Genomic DNA, 26,113 nt, shown 5'->3' on the forward strand with positions numbered 1-26,113 from the left:
GGGCCCAGAGGCCAAAGGCCTGTCCCGAAGCACTCGGGCAGCTGAAGCAGGAGGCAGGAGAGCTGGGAGCAGCTGCCCCAGTGCCCGAAGGCCAGGCAAGGCCAAGCGACTGCGTTGCCCAGCCCCACGCTGCCTGCAGGGCTTCAGCCACGGGCCCATTCTCACCATCAAGGGATTCTTGCCCAGCACTACGAGGCCTCTGAGTGCCAAGTAACGCCTCGCCATGTGCTCGCTCTGCAGGTTCTGTGCCATGATCTCCAGAAGACTGTCACTGCATTCCCTCAAGTCCAGGCAGTCGAGGACCTGAAAGGGACAGGGCAGTGAAAGGGGAGCCGGCCGGCAGGAGCCCAGAAGCGCACAGGGCCCAGAAGCGCAAAGGGCCGGGCCCAGGCAGCAGCAGATGGCCCAGGCAGCAGCACAGGGCACGGGCACGGGTGTCTTTGTCCTGGCAGCTGTGGCTACGAGAGGGCAGAGAGCTGGGAGGCAGCTCAGCCAGGCAGTGCTGGCCTTGAGGCTCACCTCCACAAGGAATGCCAGGGCAGGGAAATCCCAGTATGGCATCTCTTGGCCGAGCAGGGCGAGCAGGTAGAATGCAACCGCGGAACAGAAGTGTATGGCTAGACGGCGAATTTCTCTGAAGAGGGGAGAAAGGAAACAAGACCCCTGAGGCAGTGGGGCAAACCTCTCCCAGGAGTGGCTCACCTAGTTCTCATCTTCCCCCAGCACCCTTCCAGCAAGGGGACCTGGGCCATTTGGGAGTTGGTTGCTGATGGGCAGCCTCCTCTCCCAGCCTTTTCCAGTCTGCTTGGCTGTCCCTCAGGGACAAGGCCCTCCCGCCCATTACCACGGGCACTTAGTGGGGCACCTGGGCACAGAGCACAAATGTCAGAGGCCGTGGGGAGAAGGGGGTCTCACCTGGCAAGCAGAGCCACGGCAAAGTGGTGAGTGTCAACAGAGAGCAGCGTGTCCCAGGCACACCTGCGTTCCATTGCCACCACCACATCCTCGCAGCGGAGCAGGCAGAGCAGGGACTTCAGGGTCCGCACTGCAAACCTGTGTGCAGAGCAAAGCCCAGGTCACACAGGCAGCACTGGCTCCTTGGCAGGCCACGTGGCAGGGCCAGGAGGACTGGCACGGAGCACCTGTTGGGGCTGGTGGCAAGGCCATGCTCTTCCTGGCATGCCTTCCAGAAGGTAAGGACCTCCTCTGGCGTATCCAGAGTGCTGAAGAACACTTGGAAGAGCAGATGCACAAATAGCTGGGGGAAATACAGCCTCAATATCCGTGGGAGACAGGGCACCTGGAGGATTTTCCACATCACCACAGTTGCCTGCAAAGGACAGAGCCCCCGAGACAGCGCTCAGTGCCCAGGTGTCCGTGTGGCCGGGCCCGAGCGTGGCAGGGAGAGGCCAGGAGAGGCGCAGGGGGAGCACGGAGCCTGGTGGCCCTGAAGCTGCCCCTGGGCCAGGTTTCAGGCCAGTGCCTGAGGCAGGGAGATGCAGTGGGGGAAGGAGGATGGAGAGCTGCTGGGGAGGCAGCCTTGGGGCCAGCAAAGGCCACTTGCAGAAACTCACAGCCAGGGCAAAGACAGCCGTTTCGCCCCCACCGGAGGTGCAGGTGCTGTGCTCTGGCCAGCTCCCCAGCACATCCAGGAGTATCAGCTGTGCCAGCTCCGCAGTCCTGGCTGAGGCCATGATGGTCTTCCACATGGCCATGGCAGCTCTGCGGGGTTAGAGCTGTGTCTCAGGGGGGTCTCAGACACAGCACCGGGGCCAGCTGAGCTGGCTGCCAGTTCTGCCACTGCCCACTGCCCCCCTGGCAGCAGCACCCAGACAGCCCAGCCCTGTGGGGACAGAGCCCTGAGAGGCAGCAAGGGAGCGTGGCAGCAGGCTCAGGGGCTGCCATGCCAGGGCTGGGAAAGGGAGCAGCCAGAGGGCCCTGGAACTCTCTGTTGGTCAGACACCTGGGGCAGGCTGTGCAGGGTGATGGGCTGGGGAGCCCATCAGGGGCAGGTGGGCCCCATACCTGTCACAGGACGGGGCCACACGCAGGAGCGTCATGACGGCGTCCTTTGGCTGTGCTTCGGTGAGATCCAGCAGGGTCTTGTCCAGCCTGTGCTCAGCAGAATCATTGGCCAAGAGCCACTGGTGGATGTAGCTGACCATGGCAGGCACCTGGAGAAGGCACCGGGAGACTTGGAAAGCTGCCAGAGAGAGCAATGTTCCCAGCTTCTGCAGAGGGGTGCTTCCCTTGCCACCACGCTGCCATGTGGCCTGAAAGGCTCACAGCAGCCAGCATGCCTGCCTTTGGAGGCCAAGCAATTCCTGGGGGGATCAAACCCTGGCCACAGGCTGCTTACTTGCTTGGGATTGTAAACATCTTCCTCTACAAGCATAGCCAGCAGGGCAGCACTGCTCTTGCTTTGGAAGATGGGCGAGTATGGTCTGAGGCCTGCGCCCATGGTCTCTTCCTCCTTAATCCTCTTGATGAAGTTGCAAACAAACTGTAGGAGAAGGGCAAGAAGGCAGGGATGTTGCATGGAGTGCTGCACACACGGTGCTGGGCTGAGCAGGGAGAGCAGGCCCAGCCCAGGTGGGGATGGCTGCAGGTACCTGCGCTGTTCTGCGGAAGCGGCCACGGCGGGACTCCTGCTCTTGTGTGCGCTCCGGGGCTGCATCTGGCAAAGAGCGAGCGCAGCCAGAGATGAGGGGCTGCGGGAGGGGCCGGACTACACGGCCCAGCCCTGCGCTCCCCAGGCAGAGAGAGGCCCGGGATGCGCCAGGGGATGGAGCACGGCCACTGCGGGCTGTCTGCCCGGCCCCTCTTCCGTCCTGTCCAGGGGCATGTCCCCAGGGGATAGCATGGCATGGCCCGGCACGGCCCGGCCCGGCACGGAATGGCGTGGAGCCAAGCTGGCCGCAGGCACCAGTCCTGTTGCCCAGCTCTGCCACTCACCCTCGTGTGGTGGCTGGAATGGCACCACCTCTTCAGTGTCCTGTGCCAGGGCAGCTGCAGGGCCTTCTTCCTCCTCCTCCACCCAGGCCAGCTTGGGCACTTTTGGGGGTCGCTGCTCCATGTCTCGGACTGGATTTGTGGCTATTTGCGGGAGAGGTGCCTTGGAAAAGCTCCAAGTCACCAAATCCTGCAGTCCTGCCTGGAAGGCACCGTCAAGAAAGAAGCCTCAGGAAGGCTACAGGACAGCAAGTCCTGCACTCGGTCTCAAGGGCTCCTGCCACAAGGACAGGAGACTCCTGTGAAGGATTGTGGTCTGGCCTCAAGGGCACCTGCAGAAGAGAAGCCTCAGGGAGACCACAGGTAAGAAGGTCCTGTGGTCCGGCCTGGAGCTCAGCTGCAGGAACAACGCTTAAGAAAAGCTCCGGGTGGGACGCGAACGAGCGCGCTGTGCGGGGGCTCCTCACGGCACCGCTCTGTCCTGTCCTGTCCCGTGGTGTGCTCCAAGCACTGTGGCCTGCTCTTGTCACCGCCAGCTCCTATGCCACGGGGTGTCACAAAGGGCCCTTGGACACCCGGTTCCATTCGATGCCACGGTGACCATGCTGCAGCGTGTCACCAAGGGCCCTTGCACACACTGCCGCCTGCCTCGGGGCTGCCCCCAGCCCACCCAAACTGGCCCAGGTTGGAAGGAATGCCTGGCCCCAGGTGTCTAAGCCAGGCCGAGAAGATCTTTAGCAAGGGCCCTTTAGCAAGGGCTCAGAGCATCAGCAAAGGCTGCCCTGCTCTGCGGGCTCAGGGGCAGCAGAAGGAGCTGCCAGGGCTGCTGACGCAGCCGCGCTGGGAAGGGCACGGGACCTTGCAGGGAAACTGGCACGGCCTCCTTGGGACACGTCCCAGCTGGTGGCCATCCTAAACCTGCGGGTGTGACTGCACAAGGAAGGTGTGGGCCCGGGCACGAATGCTGCTCTGAGCCCTGGGGCCCGGGGAGCGCTGACATCAGCAGGTGTGGCAGAGTGGCCGGCCAAGCAGACCCGCCACCCCTCGAGCCCCTGGCAGCGCTGGTGCCCGTCTCCTGCCCCAGAGACCTGTGCCCCCGGGGGGCTTCTGTGCCAGAGGGAGCCAAAGCCCACGTGCATTGGGGGCTGTGCTCCTTCCTGCAGGGGCTGATGGCAGGAGCAGCTGGAGCAACTGCTGGCACACTTGGTCTCTGTCAGATGATGTTGCTCCTTCCTGCAATGAATTTTTCTCATGGAAGGCATTGGCAGTAGCAGCAGAGCACCATCCATTGCTGAGTTTCCCCGGGGCAATTAGATTACAAAGTAACAAAGTCTGAAATTTCCTTGTGCTTTTCTCACTCTCTTTCCTGCATTCTGGGACAAATAGAATCTGCCCAGCCTCTGCTATTCTCGGCTTCAGTTGCTGCATATGTCGCTCCGGCAGCTCCCGTCCAAACAAAACCGTGTCCCTGCTGAGCACAGCAATGAGTGGCCACAAAGTGGGAAGTTCCCCAGTGAACATCAAGGCAGACACGTGCAAGTGCAGAGGATAAGGATAACTGTGGGAGGACAAGCTGTTCTGTGTCTCTGATGATGGTGCCCACACCCTAAAGCAGCAGCCAAGAGAAGTGCTGGAAGCAGATGGGCACGGTTTTGGGCAGGACAATAGAAAAAGTGTGGAGAGCATTATTAATAATTGGTTAGCTGAGAAAGGCCACACTGATATAATGCCACTGGTTAAACTGAAGGAGAAAAGTCAGCAGTCAGCAAGCTGAAAGGAAGAGTCAGCAGTGACCTTGCTGCAACATGAGGATAGGGAGTTGAGATTAGTCCTGATTACATCCTAAGAATATGTAGAAAGTATCAAAAGTAGAACCATAGGAATGTAGAAGTAGGCGTAGCTGCTGATATGCAAGCTGAGCAATCCTGAGCTCAACTTTTGCAATATGTATGAAGCTCATTATTAACTGTATTTAACCCGCCGTACTGATCAATAAAATCGAGCCTGTGATGATCAAAATGATGTCCTGGTTCCCTTCCGTCGACAAATGGTCGAGAATGCGGGCATAACCGAATCTCTGCCCTTTTTCTCGGATTAAAAGAAAAAGGGATTACGCCACGGTCCGGAAGTTGGGTTTGGGTCCCAGCAGCCGGGACGGTGCCGGAATTTGAAGCACCCTTAAGGTTCACAACTGTGACTTAAGCCAATACGTGTCCGCCGGAGCCTGGAGAGCTTCAACAGCGCGCGCTGATTAATAGGTATGGATAGGCAAGCGGCATATGATTTATTTACCGCCTATTTAGAGCGGCGTGGGATAAAAGGGATAGATTTAAAAAAGGAGTTACCAGGGTTATTAGCTTATGGCCATGCTAAGGGTATCTTTTCTAATCCTCATACAGTTCATGAGTTATCAGAGTGGAGAAAGTTTGGGGAAATATTGTGGGATACAGTACTAGATGATGATAAGTCAGCAAAGAAATTCGGGAAGTTATGGCGGGTGGTGTATAACACGTTACTTCAGCAGGCCTCTGAGAGAAAGGCAGCAGAAAGGGCAACAGAAGCTCATAAGAGGAATATAGGGTATGGTCGTGAAGATGATCCCCTGGCACCCTCTGTAACTAAAGTACTTATGCCTAAGAGTCCCCAGCAAAGTGGTGTGGAGGATTTCTCTATAGGCGCAGTGGAACCGTCTGCACCTTTCCTGTCAGAGGGGGAGGGCGAGTCGGATGGTGGAGGTAGGAGCAAGCCAGCTTTGCCTCCGCCACCAGCTTCAGGCGGGGCGGATGGTGGGGGTAGGGGCAAGCCAGCTTCGCCTCCGCCGCCAGCCTTGCCTCCGCCACTACCCCTCAGTGAGCCGGCTCAGGTTACGGCTTCGGTGGGGGGGTCACCTCCCCCGCCCGAGCCGGCTCCAGCGGGGGGGCTGGTTTCCCCTCGCGGGCTGGCTCCGTGTGAGCCGGCTCCGGTTTCACTGTCAGCTCCAGCGGGGGAAGGGGGGCTCCCGCTTCCCCCGCACGAGCCAGCCTCTGCTTCACTGCCCCCCCCGCGCGAAACCTCGGTGTCTGCACTGAAGCGCCAGCAGCATAGCACCCTTAAAGAGCCAGATCCCATCCCAGGGGCACACCGTGATCCATGGGGGGAGATGGCTAAACAGAGGAGGGAAGCTTGGGCTGCTTTGGCGAAAGAAGTAATGCAAATGGGGGATGGTGAGGCGGTGGAAATAGCTTCTAGTCTTGCATGCCCAGTTACATACACACCACAGTATGATGCACAGGGGAACCTTACGCATAATATAGCAGAATATACTCCCTTAGATTGGAAGCTGTTAACTCAGCTACGTTCTACGGTTAGTCAGTTTGGAGTAAAAAGTGAACCTGTTAAGCAAATGTTAGATTATCTTTTTAATACTCAGGTTTTATGTCCTAATGATTTAAGAGGAATAGTTCGGTTGATATTTACTCAGCATCAGCAGTTATTGTTTAATGCACATGACCCATTACATGGAGCAACAGTAAAGGAGCTGATGAGCTTAGAGGCATTTTCACGTACAGAGGCACAGATGATATCGGGAGCTGATAAACTTAGAGAGTCTATGTGGTTAGTGCGTGCTGCAATAGACATGGTTAAAGAGCCAGGAGGGTTACCGGCTTATATGGGTATTAAGCAAGGAAGGGAAGAATCATTTGGAAATTTTATTGATAGAGCAGCTACTGCTATAGATCGGGCTGGTGTTGCAGGGCGCTGTTGAAGCAGGTGTGCCTTGCAAAATAGCAATCCAGCAACCCAAAGAGTGTTAGCTACTTTAGGGGCAAATTAGACTATTGAGGAAGCATTAGAGCGAATGGCATTAATGCCAACAGCTTCACAGGCATTTATAGCAGAAGCCTTAAAGGAATTAGGATTAGGATTGCAAAAGCATAGTCTACTCAAAATCAGGTGTTAGCTGCTCTTGCTCCTCTCCAAAGCGGCTCACTGGCAGTCACGTAAAGAGGCTCGAGACCATTCATCAAGTGTTACCGATGCGGCAATGAGGGACAGACACAAGTTACTGCCGTGACATCGGAGACGCCAGCTGCTGCCGTAACATCGCTGCTACCTCCTGTCTGCAACCCGCAACAACAGGGAGCCTCGGCTTGGACTTATCAGCAGCAGTAGACGTCACACTAATGACGAACCAGCCTGAGAGGATACCCACTGGAATAAAGGGTCCTCTTATACTAAATGGACAAACATGTGGAGCATTATTGCTGGGATGTTCCTCTATAACTATGTTGGGATTATTTGTTTTGCCTGGTGTTATCGATGCGGACTTTACAGGGGAAATACAAATTATGGCTTACACCCTTTATCCTCCGATTAAAATTACAAAAGGACAACGCATTGCACAATTGGTACCACTGTCACAAATGACATCAGGAATACAATCATTTACTGGGCAAGCACGGGATGAAAAAGGTTTTGGCTCTACTGGTGTTACACTTTTAACTGTGGATTTACAAAATAGACCAAAACAAAAGGTTGAAATTACCTATGGGCATCAAAGCATAACCCTTTATGGATTATTGGATACAGGAGCAGATATTAGCATCATTTCTCCAGAAGCCTGGCCACAACATTGGCCTCTATTTCCTTCACCAAACATGCTCACAGGAGTAGGAGGATTTACATTGGCAAGCAGGTCGCCGTCTTTGTCTGTGTGCATTGAGAATCAACAAATATCTGCTGTGTTTTCAATTGTTCAACTGCCTCCTACAGTTTCCTGCTTAATTGGAAGGGACATTTTAACACAATTGGGAGTGGTGTTAACTAATCAGCACCCTTTGGGGTAATTGCCATTGCTTGGACTTTCCCCATTCCACTCACCTGGAAAACAGATACACCGGTGATGGTTAAGCAATGGCCATTAAAAGGGGAGAGTCTTATGCATGCCCATGAATTGGTACAGGAACAATATAAAAAGGGACACCTGCGACTGTCCACAAGCCCTTGGAATACACCTATTTTTGTAATCAAAAAGAAATCAGGGAAATATCGTTTAATACATGATTTGAGGGCTGTAAATGACCAAATGGAACCAATGGGGGCCTTACAGCCTGGTCTTCCAAATCCAGCTATGATTCCAGAACACTGGCCACTTTTAATTATTGACCTAAAGGATTGTTTTTTCACTATTGGCCTGCATCCTGATGACATGAAGAGATTTGCTTTTACTTTACCAGCAATAAATCGTGGAGAACCAGATAAAAGATTTGAATGGACATCTCTTCCGCAGGGCATGCGCAACTCTCCCACTTTATGTCAGCTTTATGTTGATGCAGCATTACAGCCACTACGTCGTAAATGGCCAGCAACTATAATATATCATTACATGGACGATATTTTGTTTGCACAGCAACAGCCATTCTCCTCTTTACAGATTAACACCATTAAAAATACTCTTGCTGCATATTCACTTGTTATTGCTGCAGAGAAAATTCAGACTACAAAGCCCTGGAAATATTTGGGATGGACTTTGACGGATCAAATAGTGATACCACAAAAATTGGAATTACAATTGGACATTAAAACTCTACATGATGCACAGAAGTTGCTGGGAGACTTACAGTGGCTGAAGCCTATTGTGGGAATACCAAATCACTTATTAGAAGCCCTACGGCCTTTGTTAAAAGGTGTGGACCCTACTACTCCTGTACACCTGACAAAGGAGCATCATCTTGCCTTGCAGCAAATTAGTAACTGTGTACAGCAAGGGGCCTTTGTGGGTGCCTGCTAAGTGGACTAAACCTGTTTTTGATGCAGCCTCTGGTGGATCACCTTACGGAGGAGGACAAGGAGCGGCTGGGGAAGAAACTGCTTCTAGTCCTACAACCATTACTGTTTCAATTGAAGGGGTACTCGGAAGCGGTGGACAGAGCACTGACACGTCACTATCGGACGGCCTGGGAGTTGATTGGTTTCATTGACTCATTATCAACTTTTCATTTAACAGATCCAGTGAAACTACATTGCTTTGACTGTCACAATCCACATTGTGCTGCCTGGATAGCTCTACGTTGTGGGGGTTGTAAAAGAACTTTTTGGATAGAACAATCATTATTACGGGATTTGTGGTGTCATACTTGTGAACATGAGCACACGTGGGGTAAAAGCTGGCAAGATGAATTAAGGAGACAAACGGGGCAAAACGCATATATAGCTTTAAATCTTTATGAGTCTCCTGAACAGAAGGTTCTTGCTTATTATCGATGGGAAATACAATGTATTGTACATAGAATTAAGGTTCAAAGTAAATCACGTATATTTTCCATAAGGTGTAGGAAATTAGTGCCTTTAACACAGCATTCAGTTGTAGGACCCTTCCAAGGGGATCCAGATAGAGTATTAGATTGCTGCATTGATAAGTTGAAAAAATTAAGTTTGAAAGTGGCAGGACCAGTGAAATTAGGAGCAGCAAGATTGAAGACAGATAAGAAAAAGAAGGCAAAAAAGGGAACGGTCTCATTTGAATAGGGGTATCAGTGATTGCTAATTAATTTTCTATGATTAGAACAATTTTATTGTTGTGGGACCCTCGGGAGGATATAGTTGTTGAGGAGGATAACGAACAAGAACTACGATTACGAAATAAGATACACCTTGTGTTAAAGAAGGACCTTGAGCTGTTAGCCTCATATAGTAAAAAGGCTGAAGAGGCTTTGCGATCACCACCATTGAATTTGTTGCTTTGGGTTGAAGATACACAATTTTATACTGGTCCTTACTTACATTCGCTTCCTTGTTATGTTTGCAAAAAGGATAAAGATAAATGCTATGCATGGGTAGCTTTGCATTGTGCAGATTGTAATCAGGTTTATTGGTATTCACAGAAGTCATTGGGATATTTATGGTGTACATCTTGTTTTGGAAAGTGGATTCGAAATCATATCTGGGTTAGAGCTCTTGAACAAAGTACTGGCCTGCCAGGACGGACAGGATTACAGCTCTTTGAGAGTGCAGAACAAGTGGTTATAGCATATCTTAGGTGGAAGTTACAGGAAAACCTTAGAATATTTGAAATTACTAGAGCCTCACGCATCATAGCAGCTCGCTGCAAAGCTGATTTGCCTTCAAACTTACCTCGTGCTATACTTGTGAGCAAGGATGCTGATTTAGAATTAGATCAGTATATTCAAGAATTGACTCAGCCTTACAATAGACAATCTAGCAAACCAGGGAAAAGACAGCGAAGAAAGAAAAAACAACGTAAGCAGAAGGAAGAAAAGGAGAAGCAAAGTAAGCAGAAAGAAAAATGAGGTTTGTTTTTGTAATACTGCTCAATGCTGTAGCAAGTGAAGCAGTAGGAGTAACACACTTTAGTCAACCAAGGGAAAATTTATGGGTAACGCTTGCTAATCAAACTAACCAATCATCACTTTGTCTTAGTCTTGGAGGAGTCACTAACCCATTTCGAACATGCCTGGTGGGACTTCCGGTGTGGTCTCCGGGAGAATTTTGCAGTTTGATAGACAATCAAACCTTATGTATGTCTAACATGTCAAACATCACATTGCCGGTGCAACAAGGGTATACTGCAGGTCAGAGTTATGGCTATCGTCAATGCTTACTAATCCAATCACTTAACACCTCTTTGCATTCTCCTCCTGAAGAATTGGATCTTTTTGGAAGTACAAATGTCAGCATATCTAACACTACAGCTGGTGGATGGTTTAGCTTCAAACTTTTGGGTGCTCAGAATTTAAACCAACCTAAAGAAACATGGGCCACCCTAGATTCATCCCTGAATGTGAGTGAATTCTCTCCACAGCATTACAGTCAATGTAACGGCACAAATATCACAGCACCAATGAAATTACCCACAGGAATATTTTTGATTTGTGGAGACAGGGCATGGAATGGTATACCAGCTAAACCACAGGGTGGACCCTGTTTTTTGGGAAAATTGTCACTGGTTCATCCTAATGTGTCCTTGCTAATGCAGCTGAGTCAAAATTCAAACAGGAGAAAACGTAGCATACATGACTTAGACTGCAGCAAGATAGGAGATCCACGGTTTTGGGGCACATTCAAACAGGTGGTGGTTTCAACTATCTTACCAGGAGGATCTGCCATTAAAGCCATGAATTTAGCAAAACAATTAGGATGCTGGGCAAAGAATGAGCTGAACAAGACATCACAAATTCTAGACATGTTAACTGCAGATGTGCAAAGTGTTAACCATGCTGTTTTGCAAAATGGAGCTGCTGTAGATTTTTTGCTCTTAGCACAAGGGCATGGATGTGAAGAGTTCGAGGGAATGTGTTGCATGAATCTGTCTGATCATTCAGTGTCCATTCACACTAAGATAAAAGAATTACAACAGGGACTTCACAAACTTAAGGAAGAAGACGGTTTAGGAATTGACGAATGGCTTAAAGGCCTGGGACTCGGACCGTGGCTGAGGAACCTTGTGATCTATGCTATAGGATTGCTGGGTGTAATTTTACTGTTTTTGCTTATTTTGCCTTGTATCTTTAACTGTATCCAAAACATGGTCAGCCGTACAATAGCAAAAACATGGCAAACTAATCTCCTTGCACAAGAAGAAAACGGGGGAAATGTGGAGAGCATTATTAATAATTGGTTAGCTGAGAAAGGCCACACTGATATAATGCCACTGGTTAAACTGAAGGAGAAAAGTCAGCAGTCAGCAAGCTGAAAGGAAGAGTCAGCAGTGACCTTGCTGCAACATGAGGATAGGGAGTTGAGATTAGTCCTGAATACATCCTAAGAATATGTAGAAAGTATCAAAAGTAGAACCATAGGAATGTAGAAGTAGGCGTAGCTGCTGATATGCAAGCTGAGCAATCCTGAGCTCAACTTTTGCAATATGTATGAAGCTCATTATTAACTGTATTTAACCCGCCGTACTGATCAATAAAATCGAGCCTGTGATGATCAAACTGATGTCCTGGTTCCCTTCCGTCGACAAAAAAGATATGAAGCCTTTAGCCAGAATGCAAAGGAGGACTGCAAGGATGGAGTGTGGTCTGGAGGGGAAGCCCCAGATGCAGCTGAGGCCACTTTCTTCTGCCTGGAGGAGAGTAAAGGGCGCCATTGTGGTCTTCACCATCCTCCTGAGGGGAATCGGAGGGGCTGCTGCAGCTCTCGTCACTGTTGGGAGCAGTGACAGCACTGGAGAAAAGGGCAGGGAGCTGGGATAGGGCAAGTTTCATTTCCATATCAGGAAAAGGTCTTTCACCCAGAGCACGGTCAGGCACTGGGACAGGTTCCCCAGTGACGCAGCCCAGCGGAGCCCGGGCTGGCTCTTGGGAAAACTGCAGCGCTGTGCCAGGAGTGGGGAATGGCCAAGGCGTGGGTTCTGCCTGCGGCTGAACCTGATGAGTCACTGCTCAGTGGTTCAGGATCTACTAAGTGCAGCACGGAGCAGGCAAAAGAGAAGGAGGAGGCTCCTGGATAGGGAGGTTCTAGAGGCAAAGGTATATTCCAAGGGAAGGATTCAGCAGCAAAGAGGCGCCAGCACTTCTGTGCGTGGGATTTTATAGGGGTACAACTCGGGCGGTGGATACAGAGGATTGATCAATAAGGAATCTGCAGGGAAGGAGCCAGGGGATTACATCAGTTGCTTGGGACTAATTAGGCCAGATGGGAGGAGAAGGTAGGTCACCTGGACCAGCGGGGCTTGCAGCAACAGGGGAATTCCAAAGGGGTGGTGCAGTCAGGGATTGGTCCAAGGCAAAACTGACAGGGAAGGTTCAGGAATAAAGAGCTGCATGATCTTGACAGGCAGGGAAGGAGCTGGAACAAAGAGTGGGCAATGGCATGAGGGACAGCTTTGACGGAGGGCAATACCTAGGGGTAAACCAACGTGTGGAAAGCACGGGCTACGTGAAAACAAACCATCATACGCTAACTGACAAATAAACACCAACCGGAACACGCCAGGGAAATGGGCACAGCACCGGGCTCGTCTGACTTTGAGAAGCGTTTGAACAACATCGAGCAGTCACTCAATCTTTTAGACACTACATCAAAAGTCAAGGGTTGTGAACTCCAGGTTGACACGAGTATATACTCCCGGGTATGACTTTAGGCGGTTTTTTAAGAAATTCGTTTTACGTCTGATCAAACCCCAATTCTGCGAAGGTTGTGTGGAACGTGGAATCCTTTTATTTTCATTGCTTGTTAGGACTGTAAAAAAGAATATTGGTGCTGGGTGACTGAGAGACAGCCCATGTGTGTGAAGTGGAGTATACAGGGGATGAAGAGAAGGAAAGGAGAAGTACTACTAGATCCTGTTAAGTTTTGAAATTTTGATAGCATGAAGAATGAACAAGACGAGAAGTAAAGATGGTATTAAAAAGAGTCCACTAGAACGTAATTTAGCAGTGGAGAAAGATTTGGGAGGAATGCCAGAGGGTAATTTTTCAAAGAAAGGTAATTGGATGAAATAGCCTACCCAATGGTAGCCTTGGTGTCAATTAGGAAGCGGTGAAAAGTGACCCCTGCTGAAACTTTATGATACATTTTTACAGTTGATGTTATTTTGAAGCAAAGAAGAAAAATGAGATCCAGCCATATATGCAGACATGTTTTTTACCCTGAAGAATAAACCTGAGGGGCAGAAAGAATTGTGGCTTTTTTATTTGGCCCCATAGGACCTTTAGTCCTAACTTTGGAAAGAGAAAAGAGGCAGAAAATAAAGCTGTTCAGCATCCAGCATAGGGCAGAGATGTTTGAAAATGGCTCCAATGCACCAGGAAGATGGTGTCCTAGGTGTCCAAGACTTACAGCCGAGTTACTCCAGGCCAGCTTGAGTACACTCCCCCTCAGCCAACCACGCGGCCCCCTGAATGAAACCCAGATGGCAGTGAGGATGAGGTGAGGGGACACTTTCAGAGACCCCCAGTGACAACCAACACAAGGAATAAAACCAAGAAAGCTTTGCCTTTAGTCCCCCGCTTATGGCTAGTCTTGAGTCGCCCAGGAGAAGCCATGTGTGTGAACATCTGCTTTTCTCCGAGTGAGCGGAACCGTTGGTGGGAAAAAGTGAAAATGTATAGAGAAAACCCAGGCAAAGTAGCAAAAAGATTGGAGTGCATAGTCAAGAATCAAGACCCAGAGTGAGGTGCTACTGATTTGATGTTGACAGAGCTAACAAAACCAGCAAAGAGTTGGTGATCAAGGTAGCCAGAGCACGTGCGCAGGGACAAATTGCTAGTGGAGCCTTACAAGGCACAGTGGACCAGCTGTCTCCTATTGTAAGCCCTTTGTGGGACCCGAACGATGCAGGCAGCTGTGCAATGTTAACCAGATGCCAGGAACTAGTCAAATTTGAATTACAAAATGCTAGTCCAAAAGCAATAAATTGGTCAGTAATGGATAATGTTACACAGGGCCAGCACGAGTCACCCACTGACTTTGTGGACAGGTTGTGAGCAGCTGCACATAAAGCACAGCTCTGGATCCCTGGTCGGATATGGGAAAGCAGCAGTCCGTTTCCCTGATGTTAGGGCAATCTAGCCCAGGTGTCAGGCAGAAACTTCAGAGGCTGAAAGAGCCTGTAAAGAGAGACTTAAAGGCATTAATGAGAAAAGCATCGAAAGCGTATGATGATAAAGACAGAGAAAAAGAAAAAGAACTCCCTGCAGCCATGGTGGCAGCTCTGGATCAGCACCAGGGAGAGGACGCGCATGAAACAGAGGCAGGGGCAAAAGTAGCAGAGGCAGAGGAGTTTCAAACCAGGCACAGACCAAGCTGGGGCCAAATCAATGTGCATATTGTAAGAAATAAGGACACTGGAAATAGGGCCAGTGCCCAGAGTTAGCAGACAAAGTACACCAAACTCTTGTAGCCGCTCTAGATGATAAGAAATGACCGAGACGGGCAGTTCTTACCCTAGCACTTCTTACCCTAGCAGGTTAAAATAAGGCTAAAGGATGATGAAGAGGTGGAATTTTCAATAAATAGTGGAAACCCATTTTTCACTCTTGAATCAAGCACTGATACCCAAAAGTGAGAACTATCTTCAAGCAATAGGAGCCACGGGCCAGCCAGAAAATGCATTCTTCCTGCAACCACTTAAATGGAAAATCAAGAAGAAACTGGCAATCCATCAGTTTCTTTATTTACCAAACGCACCCAAATCTGTCCTAGGCAGAGATTTGCTTGAAAATTTCGATACAACAGTTCCGTTTAGGAAAAGAAAAATTAAGTTGAAGGTACCTGAAGACAAATTGGTTTTAGCAGTAGGACTGACAATTGACACAAGACCAACAAACAAGAATAACTATTTAGAGCAAGTATTGAATCAGGTGTAGCCAAGAGTATGGGATACTGATAGCCCAGGAAAATCCAAATGAGCAGACCCTATTACAATTGAGCTGCAGACAAGAGTTAGGCCATAGTCAGAAAGCAATACCTTTGAAGACTATAGGTTGGGAAAAGAACAGAGGCAACAATGAATAAATTCCTGACATCAGGATTATTGGAAGAATGGGAGTCAAAATGTATTCCTCCTAGATTAGCAATAAAGAAACCTAATGGAACTTAGAGACTAGTGCCAGATTTGCCGGCAGTTAATGGTTTCTACCTTACTACCTTACTAGCTAAACTTGGAGATGATTTTATCTGGTGCGGGGAACGTCCATGGCCCGCTGCTGTCGAGAGCGGTTCCCTCTTGGTCTGAGAGACCAGCTGCCCCAGCCCACCTTGCTCTCAGGCCCGGAGCTTGTAATGTGCGCTGGAGCGGCAGGTGAAGGAGGGCTCTTGACACCATGTCTGATGCAACAGGGTTTCTTGAAGGCAGGTCAGAGGGTCCAGGTTGGGTGAGGGTGACAAGAGGGACAGGACCAGGCAGCAGCACTATAACACGACACATAAGGCCAGACACCTGCATCCTGCTGGGGAAGGCCCAAGTCTGCTTAGTGACCCACGTGTGCCCTCAGCATTGGGACACCCACCTTTCCCTCAGTGACCCTCACGTCCCAGGGTCAGCAAATTAAGAGGCACCAGCCATCCTGTAGGTGACTCACAGCGAGTGCAGTGGGTCATGGTGGCCAGGGGCCAGAAGCAGGCAGAAAGCCATCAGGGCTGGGGAAAAGGCTCTGCTCTGCTTACAGCGTGGGCTGAGGGCCGGGAGAGCTGCATTTCCGCCTTGAGATGTGGGAGACGGGGCCTTTCACCCTCCTTATAGGGCTGCCCCTCGCTGCAGGCAGTCCAAGGAGTACGACGACAAAAGGCCGAGAGCAGCAAAGCAAAGAGCCAGCCCTGCACACAGAGAGGCGGCCCAGGTGGCCCTGAAGGTGCCCGCTGCACTCTCATGTGGCCCTGCCCTGGGAATGACAGGAATGCCCTTTGTCCAAGAGGGCCTTTCTGTGACCCCTCTGGGATCCAAGCTGCTGCTCTTCTGGCTCAATGGGATGTAAAGCCACAGAGGTAGGCCTCCTCTGGAGCAACAGGAGCAAGACTCAGCAAGCAGGCAGTGGAGCTCAATGCCTAAGGCTGAGGGGCGGGGGGCTCCAGTCTGGAGCACAGGCCACACGCCCAGCCCCGCAACTCCTGGCCTCAGAGGCCTGAAAGGCCAGGACCAGGGTACCACGCCTAATTCCAGGGGGTCCCTCCAACCGGCCACCGAGGAAGCGCCAGAGCAGCCGGCTGTCAGGATCAAGGCGGCTGCCAGGAGGCTGCTTATGGCCTCTGCCAACCCATTGCTCAGGGCTTACTAGTGACTCACGGTGTCCCCCAGCCCGGCCAAGCTTCCCGGCAGCAGCGCCACAGCCCCACAGCAGCTCCAGAGAAGCCCCATCCAGAGGCACCTGGGAGCCCTCAGCAAAGCAACCAGCAGCACACGGGCAGGAGGACGCGGATGGCCTTTCCTGCGTGGCACAGGGCTTGTGGCCATCTCCAGGCACCGCTCTGGCAGGGATCCCCACAGCTCCTGCCCCTGCCCAGCCACTCTGTCGGCAGCACAAAGGCTTCAGCAGAACCACCAGAGGCCAAGGGGCTTCTGGCCTTTTTCCCTGAAACACTGCACGCTTGGGCAGCTGGATGAGCACAAGCACCCTTTTGCCCCTCTTCCCCTATGCCCTACGGACACTGTGCAGGACAAGAAAGATCCTGGGACTCTGTGTATTGGAAGATACTCTATATTTACATTGTCAACAAAAAGGAAAATACAAACACAAAAATCGAAGAGAAGAACAAGAAAACCCCTGCTGGCTCAAGAGGCCCAGCAGACAGAGCCTTGCGCAGATCATCTCTCTGAGGAGCTGCAGCAGAACAGCAAGGCAGTGCCCCACAGACGAGGCCGTTTCTTCCATGCACTGCGGAATTGATCTCGCAGCTTATGCCATGTGGAGTACGGAGCTCTCTGTACAGCCCGGAGAACTAAACAAGATTCAATTGCAGCATTTCTGATTGCGGGACTGCTGTCATAGGCCATTTCTTCAAGGGCTGCAAGAGAGAGGAACAGAGCCAAGGTCAGATCCCGGATGTGCAGGGAGCCGAGGTGAACCCCCTGGCAGGGTCATCCCGGCCGGCTCTTGCCATGGCCCGCAGGGAGCAGAGACCGAGGGGATCAGCCCAAAGCTGCTGGCCACGAATGCCACACGTGGCCCTGAAATGTCTGTGTGCTCTGGCCACGGGAGCAGAGCCCTCCGCAGCCGGGGCAGGGCTTGCAGCTTCCCGTGCCTGCCCCCGCAGTCAGCCCGCTGCCCTCACTCACTCACCACTGCAGATCAGCTGAAGCTCTTGCTGCTGCCCTCTCAGGTGCCGGCCGGCCATCCCTGTGAACACAGAGCCTGTCACGGCCCCAGCAGCACAGCTCCCTGCCAGCGGCGCTGCCGGCGCTGTGGCCACACGGGCTGCTGGCCCCGCAGGGCTCAGCCCGAGCCTTTGCCGCATGCTGCCGCCCAAGGGCACGGCTGCCAGAGGGCAGCAGCAGCAATGCCCGGGCCCGGCGGGCCTCCACGGCGCCGGGCCCGGGTGGCGCTGCCGGGGCAGCAGGCGGGGCCGGGGCCCAGCTGCGGTGGGCAGGGGAGGGAGCGCGGGCTCGTGGCTCACCCATGAAGCTGACGGCCGCCTCTCGCAGGGGCTCCTGTGGGCTCTGCAGGTAGCGCAGGGCCCGGCGCAGGTGCTCGGCCGCTCGGCTCCTGTCCTCTGCCAGCTGGAGAGAGCAGCAGGAGGGAAGGGTTGGCGCGGGCCCAGACCCTGGGCCGGGCGCTGCCTCCGCCCAGCCCCGGCCCTCCCCTGCTCGCAGAGCCCTGAGGCGTGGCCAGCAGCAGCTGGCGCCGGGCTCCCGAGGGGCGGGGCCGGAGGGCCGGCTGCTACCCGGGGAGCCGCGGTGCCGCCCCGCCGCCCTCCTGGGCCGGGACTGCGTGGGCGCCCGGCTCGGGCCCACGGGAGCCTGGAGAAGAGGCTGCGCGGCCTCTGGGAGCAGCAGCGGGCAGGGGCACAGCTGCCAGCCCCGCAGACTGAGCACCGCCCTCAGGGGCATTCTCCAGGCTGAGGCTGGGGTTTCTCGGCTGCTCTTACCAGGCACTCGCCAAACCTCTGATCCACCTGTAGCATTTGTTGGAGATCCCTCCTCTTCAGGAACCTGGCCGTAGAATGCAGCGTTTCCCGGGAGGCCTGGAGAGCAGCAGAGACGCACTGATGGCCCCACAGTGCAGGGCACAGGAGGCAGCCGATGCCACAGGCTGGAAGAGGCTGCAGCCCGCAAGGTGCCAGGGCAGGAGGCAGCGCAACCCCCTGCCAGGGGGACAGTAGCTTGCCACAAGTGCTCACCTCAGCAACAATCTGATTCTCATCATGGCAGTGGAAGTAGAGTGGGAGCAGGCTCTGGCGCACGTGGGACTTCAGGGCCTTTCTTCCCTCTTCTGTTAATAAGTCGAGCATCTCTTGAAAGACAGACATGGAGCTCAGTTGCACCTGGATATCATCCTGTATGAAAGAGAAGGGCAAAAGAGCTGAGCATCAGCTGCTTCAGGCCCCCCAGGGCACAGGCCTGCATCTGCACAGGGCACCAAGTGTGCGGGCAGCAGCCAGTGGCCGTGGCTGTGGGCACAGAGCCTTATGCGGTCAAAGAGTGGCAGGAGCGCCTCAGCCAGCTGCAGGGCGATGGGGGTGGGTATTGGGGCACCATTATCCAGGAGTAAATGTCTGAGTAGAAGAATGGTCATCCTGATCATGTCACTATCATTTTCCTCCAGGAGCTCCACAAGACTTTCAGTCAGGCTCCGCATTTTTTCGGCCTGCGTGGAAGCCAACTTTGTGAAAGGCCGCCCTGCTGCCGCAGGGCCCAGAGGCCAAAGGCCTGTCCTGAAGCACTCGGGCAGCTGAAGCGGGAGGCAGGAGAGCTGGGAGCAGCTGCCCCAGCGCCCGAAGGCCAGGCAAGGCCAAGCGACTGCGTTGCCCAGCCCCACGCTGCCTGCAGGGCTTCAGCCACGGGCCCATTCTCACCATCAAGGGATTCTTGCCCAGCACTACGAGGCCTCTGAGTGCCAAGTAACGCCTCGCCATGTGCTCGCTCTGCAGGTTCTGTGCCATGATCTCCAGAAGACTGTCACTGCATTCCCTCAAGTCCAGGCAGTCGAGGACCTGAAAGGGACAGGGAAGTGAAAGGGGAGCCGGCCGGCAGGAGCCCAGAAGCGCACAGGGCCCAGAAGCGCAAAGGGCCGGGCCCAGGCAGCAGCAGATGGCCCAGGCAGCAGCACAGGGCACGGGCACGGGTGTCTTTGTCCTGGCAGCTGTGGCTACGAGAGGGCAGAGAGCTGGGAGGCAGCTCAGCCAGGCAGTGCTGGCCTTGAGGCTCACCTCCACAAGGAATGCCAGGGCAGGGAAATCCCAGTATGGCATCTCTTGGCCGAGCAGGGCGAGCAGGTAGAATGCAACCGCGGAACAGAAGTGTATGGCTAGACGGCGAATTTCTCTGAAGAGGGGAGAAAGGAAACAAGACCCCTGAGGCAGTGGGGCAAACCTCTCCCAGGAGTGGCTCACCTAGTTCTCATCTTCCCCCAGCACCCTTCCAGCAAGGGGACCTGGGCCATTTGGGAGTTGGTTGCTGATGGGCAGCCTCCTCTCCCAGCCTTTTCCAGTCTGCTTGGCTGTCCCTCAGGGACAAGGCCTCCCGCCCATTACCACGGGCACTTAGTGGGGCACCTGGGCACAGAGCACAAATGTCAGAGGCAGTGGGGAGAAGGGGGTCTCACCTGGCAAGCAGAGCCACGGCAAAGTGGTGAGTGTCAACAGAGAGCAGCGTGTCCCAGGCACACCTGCGTTCCATTGCCACCACCACATCCTCGCAGCGGAGCAGGCAGAGCAGGGACTTCAGGGTCCGCACTGCAAACCTGTGTGCAGAGCAAAGCCCAGGTCACACAGGCAGCACTGGCTCCTTGGCAGGCCACGTGGCAGGGCCAGGAGGACTGGCACGGAGCACCTGTTGGGGCTGGTGGCAAGGCCATGCTCTTCCTGGCATGCCTTCCAGAAGGTAAGGACCTCCTCTGGCGTATCCAGAGTGCTGAAGAACACTTGGAAGAGCAGATGCACAAATAGCTGGGGGAAATACAGCCTCAATATCCGTGGGAGACAGGGCACCTGGAGGATTTTCCACATCACCACAGTTGCCTGCAAAGGACAGAGCCCCCGAGACAGCGCTCAGTGCCCAGGTGTCCGTGTGGCCGGGCCCGAGCGTGGCAGGGAGAGGCCAGGAGAGGCGCAGGGGGAGCACGGAGCCTGGTGGCCCTGAAGCTGCCCCTGGGCCAGGTTTCAGGCCAGCGCCTGAGGCAGGGAGATGCAGTGGGGGAAGGAGGATGGAGAGCTGCTGGGGAGGCAGCCTTGGGGCCAGCAAAGGCCACTTGCAGAAACTCACAGCCAGGGCAAAGACAGCCGTTTCGCCCCCACCGGAGGTGCAGGTGCTGTGCTCTGGCCAGCTCCCCAGCACATCCAGGAGTATCAGCTGTGCCAGCTCCGCAGTCCTGGCTGAGGCCATGATGGTCTTCCACATGGCCATGGCAGCTCTGCGGGGTTAGAGCTGTGTCTCAGGGGGGTCTCAGACACAGCACCGGGGCCAGCTGAGCTGGCTGCCAGTTCTGCCACTGCCCACTGCCCCCCTGGCAGCAGCACCCAGACAGCCCAGCCCTGTGGGGACAGAGCCCTGAGAGGCAGCAAGGGAGCGTGGCAGCAGGCTCAGGGGCTGCCATGCCAGGGCTGGGAAAGGGAGCAGCCAGAGGGCCCTGGAACTCTCTGTTGGTCAGACACCTGGGGCAGGCTGTGCAGGGTGATGGGCTGGGGAGCCCATCAGGGGCAGGTGGGCCCCATACCTGTCACAGGACGGGGCCACACGCAGGAGCGTCATGACGGCGTCCTTTGGCTGTGCTTTGGTGAGATCCAGCAGGGTCTTGTCCAGCCTGTGCTCAGCAGAATCATTGGCCAAGAGCCACTGGTGGATGTAGCTGACCATGGCAGGCACCTGGAGAAGGCACCGGGAGACTTGGAAAGCTGCCAGAGAGAGCAATGTTCCCAGCTTCTGCAGAGGGGTGCTTCCCTTGCCACCACGCTGCCATGTGGCCTGAAAGGCTCACAGCAGCCAGCATGCCTGCCTTTGGAGGCCAAGCAATTCCTGGGGGGATCAAACCCTGGCCACAGGCTGCTTACTTGCTTGGGATTGTAAACATCTTCCTCTACAAGCATAGCCAGCAGGGCAGCACTGCTCTTGCTTTGGAAGATGGGCGAGTATGGTCTGAGGCCTGCGCCCATGGTCTCTTCCTCCTTAATCCTCTTGATGAAGTTGCAAGCAAACTGTAGGAGAAGGGCAAGAAGGCAGGGATGTTGCATGGAGTGCTGCACACACGGTGCTGGGCTGAGCAGGGAGAGCAGGCCCAGCCCAGGTGGGGATGGCTGCAGGTACCTGCGCTGTTCTGCGGAAGCGGCCACGGCGGGACTCCTGCTCTTGTGTGCGCTCCGGGGCTGCATCTGGCAAAGAGCGAGCGCAGCCAGAGATGAGGGGCTGCGGGAGGGGCCGGACTACACGGCCCAGCCCTGCGCTCCCCAGGCAGAGAGAGGCCCGGGATGCGCCAGGGGATGGAGCACGGCCACTGCGGGCTGTCTGCCCGGCCCCTCTTCCGTCCTGTCCAGGGGCATGTCCCCAGGGAATAGCATGGCATGGCCCGGCACGGCCCGGCCCGGCACGGAATGGCGTGGAGCCAAGCTGGCCGCAGGCACCAGTCCTGTTGCCCAGCTCTGCCACTCACCCTCGTGTGGTGGCTGGAATGGCACCACCTCTTCAGTGTCCTGTGCCAGGGCAGCTGCAGGGCCTTCTTCCTCCTCCTCCACCCAGGCCAGCTTGGGCACTTTTGGGGGTCGCTGCTCCATGTCTCGGACTGGATTTGTGGCTATTTGCAGGAGAGGTGCCTTGGAAAAGCTCCAAGTCACCAAATCCTGCAGTCCTGCCTGGAAGGCACCGTCAAGAAAGAAGCCTCAGGAAGGCTACAGGACAGCAAGTCCTGCACTCGGTCTCAAGGGCTCCTGCCACAAGGACAGGAGACTCCTGTGAAGGATTGTGGTCTGGCCTCAAGGGCACCTGCAGAAGAGAAGCCTCAGGGAGACCACAGGTAAGAAGGTCCTGTGGTCCGGCCTGGAGCTCAGCTGCAGGAACAACGCTTAAGAAAAGCTCCGGGTGGGACGCGAACGAGCGCGCTGTGCGGGGGCTCCTCACGGCACCGCTCTGTCCTGTCCTGTCCCGCGGTGTGCTCCAAGCACTGTGGCCTGCTCTTGTCACCGCCAGCTCCTATGCCACCGGGTGTCACAAAGGGCCCTTGGACACCCGGTTCCATTCGATGCCACGGTGACCATGCTGCAGCGTGTCACCAAGGGCCCTTGCACACACTGCCGCCTGCCTCGGGGCTGCCCCCAGCCCACCCAAACTGGCCCAGGTTGGAAGGAATGCCTGGCCCCAGGTGTCTAAGCCAGGCCGAGAAGATCTTTAGCAAGGGCCCTTTAGACAGGGCTCAGAGCATCAGCAAAGGCTGCCCTGCTCTGCGGGCTCAGGGGCAGCAGAAGGAGCCGCCAGGGCTGCTGACGCAGCCGCGCTGGGAAGGGCACGGGACCTTGCAGGGAAACTGGCACGGCCTCCTTGGGACACGTCCCAGCTGGTGGCCATCCTAAACCTGCGGGTGTGACTGCACAAGGAAGGTGTGGGCCCGGGCACGAATGCTGCTCTGAGCCCTGGGGCCCAGGGAGTGCTGACATCAGCAGATGTGGCAGAGTGGCCGGCCAAGCAGACCCGCCACCCCTCGAGCCCCTGGCAGCGCTGGTGCCCGTCTCCTGCCCCAGAGACCTGTGCCCCCGGGGGGCTTCTGTGCCAGAGGGAGCCAAAGCCCACGTGCATTGGGGGCTGTGCTCCTTCCTGCAGGGGCTGATGGCAGGAGCAGCTGGAGCAACTGCTGGCACACTTGGTCTCTGTCAGATGATGTTGCTCCTTCCTGCAATGAATTTTTCTCATGGAAGGCATTGGCAGTAGCAGCAGAGCACCATCCATTGCTGAGTTTCCCCGGGGCAATTAGATTACAAAGTAACAAAGTCTGAAATTTCCTTGTGCTTTTCTCACTCTCTTTCCTGCATTCTGGGACAAATAGAATCTGCCCAGCCTCTGCTATTCTCGGCTTCAGTTGCTGCATATGTCGCTCCGGCAGCTCCCGTCCAAACAAAACCGTGTCCCTGCTGAGCACAGCAATGAGTGGCCACAAAGTGGGAAGTTCCCCAGTGAACATCAAGGCAGACACGTGCAAGTGCAGAGGATAAGGATAACTGTGGGAGGACACGCTGTTCTGTGTCTCTGATGATGGTGCCCACACCCTAAAGCAGCAGCCAAGAGAAGTGCTGGAAGCAGATGGGCACGGTTTTGGGCAGGACAATAGAAAAAGTGTGGAGAGCATTATTAATAATTGGTTAGCTGAGAAAGGCCACACTGATATAATGCCACTGGTTAAACTGAAGGAGAAAAGTCAGCAGTCAGCAAGCTGAAAGGAAGAGTCAGCAGTGACCTTGCTGCAACATGAGGATAGGGAGTTGAGATTAGTCCTGATTACATCCTAAGAATATGTAGAAAGTATCAAAAGTAGAACCATAGGAATGTAGAAGTAGGCGTAGCTGCTGATATGCAAGCTGAGCAATCCTGAGCTCAACTTTTGCAATATGTATGAAGCTCATTATTAACTGTATTTAACCCGCCGTACTGATCAATAAAATCGAGCCTGTGATGATCAAACTGATGTCCTGGTTCCCTTCCGTCGACAAATGGTGGAGAATGCGGGCATAACCGAATCTCTGCCCTTTTTCTCGGATTAAAAGAAAAAGGGATTACGCCACGGTCCGGAAGTTGGGTTTGGGTCCCAGCAGCCGGGACGGTGCCGGAATTTGAAGCACCCTTAAGGTTCACAACTGTGACTTAAGCCAATACGTGTCCGCCGGAGCCTGGAGAGCTTCAACAGCGCGCGCTGATTAATAGGTATGGATAGGCAAGCGGCATATGATTTATTTACCGCCTATTTAGAGCGGCGTGGGATAAAAGGGATAGATTTAAAAAAGGAGTTACCAGGGTTATTAGCTTATGGCCATGCTAAGGGTATCTTTTCTAATCCTCATACAGTTCATGAGTTATCAGAGTGGAGAAAGTTTGGGGAAATATTGTGGGATACAGTACTAGATGATGATAAGTCAGCAAAGAAATTCGGGAAGTTATGGCGGGTGGTGTATAACACGTTACTTCAGCAGGCCTCTGAGAGAAAGGCAGCAGAAAGGGCAACAGAAGCTCATAAGAGGAATATAGGGTATGGTCGTGAAGATGATCCCCTGGCACCCTCTGTAACTAAAGTACTTATGCCTAAGAGTCCCCAGCAAAGTGGTGTGGAGGATTTCTCTATAGGCGCAGTGGAACCGTCTGCACCTTTCCTGTCAGAGGGGGAGGGCGAGTCGGATGGTGGAGGTAGGAGCAAGCCAGCTTTGCCTCCGCCACCAGCTTCAGGCGGGGCGGATGGTGGGGGTAGGGGCAAGCCAGCTTCGCCTCCGCCGCCAGCCTTGCCTCCGCCACTACCCCTCAGTGAGCCGGCTCAGGTTACGGCTTCGGTGGGGGGGTCACCTCCCCCGCCCGAGCCGGCTCCAGCGGGGGGGCTGGTTTCCCCTCGCGGGCTGGCTCCGTGTGAGCCGGCTCCGGTTTCACTGTCAGCTCCAGCGGGGGAGGGGGGGCTCCCGCTTCCCCCGCACGAGCCAGCCTCTGCTTCACTGCTCCCCCCGCGCGAAACCTCGGTGTCTGCACCGAAGCGCCAGCAGCATAGCACCCTTAAAGAGCCAGATCCCATCCCAGGGGCACACCGTGATCCATAGGGGGAGATGGCTAAACAGAGGAGGGAAGCTTGGGCTGCTTTGGCGAAAGAAGTAATGCAAATGGGGGATGGTGAGGCGGTGGAAATAGCTTCTAGTCTTGCATGCCCAGTTACATACACACCACAGTATGATGCACAGGGGAACCTTACGCATAATATAGCAGAATATACTCCCTTAGATTGGAAGCTGTTAACTCAGCTACGTTCTACGGTTAGTCAGTTTGGAGTAAAAAGTGAACCTGTTAAGCAAATGTTAGATTATCTTTTTAATACTCAGGTTTTATGTCCTAATGATTTAAGAGGAATAGTTCGGTTGATATTTACTCAGCATCAGCAGTTATTGTTTAATGCACATGACCCATTACATGGAGCAACAGTAAAGGAGCTGATGAGCTTAGAGGCATTTTCACGTACAGAGGCACAGATGATATCGGGAGCTGATAAACTTAGAGAGTCTATGTGGTTAGTGCGTGCTGCAATAGACATGGTTAAAGAGCCAGGAGGGTTACCGGCTTATATGGGTATTAAGCAAGGAAGGGAAGAATCATTTGGAAATTTTATCGATAGAACAGCTACAGCTATAGATCGGGCTGGTGTTGCAGGGCGCTGTTGAAGCAGGTGTGCCTTGCAAAATAGCAATCCAGCAACCCAAAGAGTGTTAGCTACTTTAGGGGCAAATTAGACTATTGAGGAAGCATTAGAGCGAATGGCATTAATGCCAACAGCTTCACAGGCATTTATAGCAGAAGCCTTAAAGGAATTAGGATTAGGATTGCAAAAGCATAGTC

Source organism: Melospiza georgiana, chromosome Z (genome assembly GCF_028018845.1).
Source record: "Melospiza georgiana isolate bMelGeo1 chromosome Z, bMelGeo1.pri, whole genome shotgun sequence".
In the NCBI taxonomy this organism is placed as follows: Eukaryota; Metazoa; Chordata; class Aves; order Passeriformes; family Passerellidae; genus Melospiza; species Melospiza georgiana.